Genomic DNA, 4323 nt, shown 5'->3' on the forward strand with positions numbered 1-4323 from the left:
CAGGGGAAATCGTGAATGCATTCCCTAACTACCACAAATTATGCAGTTGAGCTTCCCACATTTGGGGAAATCGCAGGGGTCAGCACATCCGGAGTGCAATGGATAAGCCTCGCCCTGGGAAAACCACCTTCGTGATCATGGTATCTCCCCTGCCAAGTAAGTATTAATCAGGGTTTTTTAGAGAAACAGTACTAAGAAAATATATGTGTATATGTAAAATGAGAATTGGTTCATATGATTATGGAGGCTGAAAAGTTCCATGACCTGCTGTCTACAAGCTGGAAAGCCAAGAAAGCCAGTGTTGTAATTCAGTTCATACCTGAAGGTCTGAGAAACAAGGAGGCTGATGGTGTATCTCCCAATCTGAATCTGATGGCCTGAGAACCAAAGATGGGAGGAAAACTGGTATAAGGCTACAGTCCAAAGACCTGAGAACCAGGAGCTTTGATATTTGAGGGCAAGAGAAAAATGGATGTCCCACTTCAAGAAGAAAGAGAGAATTGTTTCTTCTGCCTTTTTTTTCTGTTCAGTCACCCAACAGATTAGATGATGCCTACCTGCGTTGGTAGAGCAGATCTTCTTTACTCAGCCTACTGATTCAAATTCTAATTTCTTCCAGAAATACCCTCACAGACACACCAGAAACAATATTTTATCAGCTATCTTTGTATTCCTTAGCTCCGCCAAGTTGACACATTAAATTGACCATCACAAATGGCTTCTATTTATTTTTCTTGTCTAATTATTCTTGCTAGGACTATGTGGAATATTGAAAGCAGGCATTATTGTCTTTTTTCTGATATTAGAGAATAAATTTTTAGTCTTTCAACCACTGAATATGATGTCAGCTATGGGTTTTTATTTATGGTTTGTTATGGTAAAATAATTTTTTAAATTTCTAGCTTGTTGAGTGATTTTATCATGAAAGAATGTTGTTTTGTCAAATGCTGTTTGCCTCTATTGAGATGATCATACGTTTTTTTCCTTCATTTTGTTAATGTAGCGTATTACATTTGATTTTTACATAATGAACCATCCTGGTGTTGATTCTTTTTTAAATGCTTGATAGAAATCACCAGTCATGCCATCTCAACATGGACTTTTCTTGTGAGAAGTTTTAAAATTACTAAACATTATAATTAATTATTATAAAGTTATTCAGATTTTATATTTCTTTTTGAGTTAATTTTAAAAGTTTGTATGTTTCTAGAAATTTTTCTATTTTATCCAAGTTATCTGAGTTTTAGCCTATAGTTATGAATATTATTTCTTTGTAATTCTTTTTATTTTATTGAGATTGGTTGTGATATCCCTCTTTCATTCCTGATTTTTATAATTTGAAATTTATTTTTTTCTGACCAATTTAGTTAAAAGTTTGTCCTTTTTTTTTTTTTTTTTTTTTTTTTGAGATGGAGTCTCACTCTGTTGCCTAGGCTGGAGCACAGTGGCATGATCTCGGCTCACTGCAACCTCCACCTCCTGGGTTTAAGTGATTCTTGTGCCTCAGCCTCCCGAGTAGCTGGGATTATAGGTGCATGCCAACATGATAGGCTAATTTTTATATATTTTTTTTAGTAGAGACAGGGTTTCACCATGTTGGGCAGGCTGATCTCCAACTCCTGACCTCAAGTGATCCACCCACCTTGGCCTCCCAAAGTGCTGGGATTACAGACATGAGCCACTGTGCCCAGCCAAGTTTTGTCATTTTAGTTCATTTTGGCAAACTAACAATTTTTTTGGTTTTAAAAAATTTTTTCTCTGCAAACAAAGTTGCTGGGAAGCTTATACACATACACACAAAATTTTCTCAATTGTTTGTCTCTTCTCTGTTTTATTTTTATTTTAACTTTTATTATTTCCATCTTTGGTCTTGCTTTGATTTTAGTTTGCTCTTCCTTTTCTAGTTTTTTAAGATGGAAGGTGACATTGCTGAGTGGAGATTTTTTTAAAAAAGCATTTAAAACTATACATTTCCCTCTGAGCTCTGCTTTAGTTGCGTCTATAAGCTTTGGCATGTTGTTTTTATTTTGATTCATCGCATGGTATTTTCAAATTTAAATTTTTTTCCCTGTCCCATTGGTTGTTTGAGAGTTTCTTGTTTAATTTTCAAATATTTTGTAGATGTCTCAAACTTTGTCTCATTGTTATTTTCTAATTTTGTTTCTTTGTAGCTAGAGAATATATTTTGTATGATTTTAATTCCTTTGCATTTATTGAGACCTTGCATATGACCTAGTCTATGGTTTATTATGAAGAATGTTCTATGTGTGCCTTAGAAAAATGTATACTGGCCAGGTACAGTGGCTCACACTTGTAATCCCAGCATTTTGGGAGGCCATGGCAGAGAATCACTTGAGCACAAGAGTTTGACACCAGCCTGGCCAGCCTAGCAAGACAACATCTCTCTAAAGATGGTAATAATAATAATATAATAATAATGTGTATTTTGCTGTTGTTGGGTAGAGTATTCCAGATATGTACGTTAGGTCTAGTTCACTTATTGTGTTGATCAAGTCTTCAGTTTCCTGTTAAATCTTCTGCATAATTGTTTTATTCATCGTTGAAGGCAGAGTATAAAGTCTCCAGCTTTTACTGTGGCATTGTCTATTTTACCCTAAAATTCCGTGAGTTTTTGCTTCATGTATTTTTTTTAGATAATTTTAAGGTTCTTTATAGTAACTTTTCATGCAGTATTTTTCCTTGTCATTTTTTTGGATGGATTTCTAAATCCCCACATTTTATAATTGATTTATCTCCAGGGAAATTATGCCTTAATGACAGTATTAAACTAAATAGCAATTAGTAAGGTAAATCATTTGCTATGTCCACTTCCCATTTATTATTTTGCAATACTTTATTGTATTCTATCATTATTGAAGTAAAAAATATGTGTGGATAGGATTATATATATATATGGGATTTTATATATATATAATATGTGTATATGGGATTGTGTGTATGTGTGTGTGTGTGTGTGTGTGTGTATAGTTATATACCAAGGGGTGGTGTGTGTGTGTGTGTGTGTGTGTGTGTGTGTGTATTACACAGAAAGAAGTCACAACAGTTTCCTGAGAACTGTGAGTCATATGCATAAAGTCTGTGAATAACTTGAGCTTCCCTGGTGTATAGGAAAGGGGTTGTAGAAGGTTGTTTTCCCTTGAAATGCTTGTTATATGTGAAAGTGGTAGAAAAAACCCCACTGTGAATAGTTTGGAGTCCTGGCTACCTCATAAAACATGGAATGAAAAATTGGTCTTGAAAATTAATGATAATAGTAAGTATAACTGGGTATTGCATGTTTATTTTTAAAAAGTCTCATTGCTCTAAAATATGGAATGGTAACCTATACTCCCCATCCAAACAATTTGTTTTTGGAAATTCTTACGTATATTCTCCTCTCGCCCTCCTGCCATCTCTCTTCTCTCCTCCCCTTCCCATCCCTGTCAGGTTGATTCACCATAAATGGAAAAAGTCTTGCTTTAGATACAGTAGTTCCCTCCTTCCCTTTTCTCTTCATTAAATCTTACGTGTACCATGTTGTCATCCCCATGGTTCTTATATCCGCTACAAAATAGCTAATCTAAAAAGTAACTTGTACCAATATTAATGTATTAGTCCTGTTTTGGTTATCTATGGCTACATATAAACAAAACAAAATACCAAAAATAGAAAAACAAAAAAGCCCCACAACGAAGTGACTTAGAGATGTGATGTCATTTGCTTTACTAACAATTCTGTAATTTGGGAAGACATGTAGACAGCTCATTTCTGCTATACTCAGCTAGAGGCAGCTCAAGTGGCTTGGAGGCTGGTAACCGGAATCTTCTGATGGCTTCACTTGCTTATATATGTGGCTTTAATGCCAGCTGTCACTTGGAACTTCAACTTTGATATGGCCAGAATACTTACATGTGAACTTCCAGTGTGGCTACTTGGCTTTCTTGCATGGTGTCTGGGTTCCAAGGATGAGCACAAAGATAGAGAGATAGAGAAAGAGAGAGAGAGAGCGTGCCAGGCAGAAGCTTAATTGTCTTTCTTTGCTTTCTTTTTTTTTTTTTTTTTTTTGATGAAGTCTTGCTCTGTGGCACAGGCTGGAGTGCAGTGGCATGATCTCAGCTCACTGCAACTTCCGCCTGCTGGGTTCAAGAGATTCTCCTTCTTTAGCCTCCCGAGTAGCTGGGATTACAGGTGCGTGCAACCATGCCCAGCTAATTTTTTTGTATTTTTAGTAGAGACAGAGTTTCACCATTTGGCCAGACTGGTCTCGAACTCCTGAACTGAGATGATCTGCCTGCCTCAGCCTCCCAAAGTGCTGGGATTACA

The 4323-nt window shown here is 36.0% G+C and overlaps 1 non-coding gene across 1 annotated transcript; it reads right to left on the reverse strand.

Moving 5' to 3' along the window:
* On the reverse strand, nucleotides 1-164 carry LOC116533140. Its single transcript, XR_004261102.1, has one exon. It is a non-coding gene; the product is annotated as a U1 spliceosomal RNA (small nuclear RNA).
* Nucleotides 165-4323: the final 4159 nt, after the last annotated feature.

The sequence above is a fragment of the Sapajus apella genome, unplaced genomic scaffold (genome assembly GCF_009761245.1).
Source record: "Sapajus apella isolate SASKATOON/1434 unplaced genomic scaffold, GSC_monkey_1.0 scaffold79, whole genome shotgun sequence".
Taxonomy (NCBI): domain Eukaryota; kingdom Metazoa; phylum Chordata; class Mammalia; order Primates; family Cebidae; genus Sapajus; species Sapajus apella.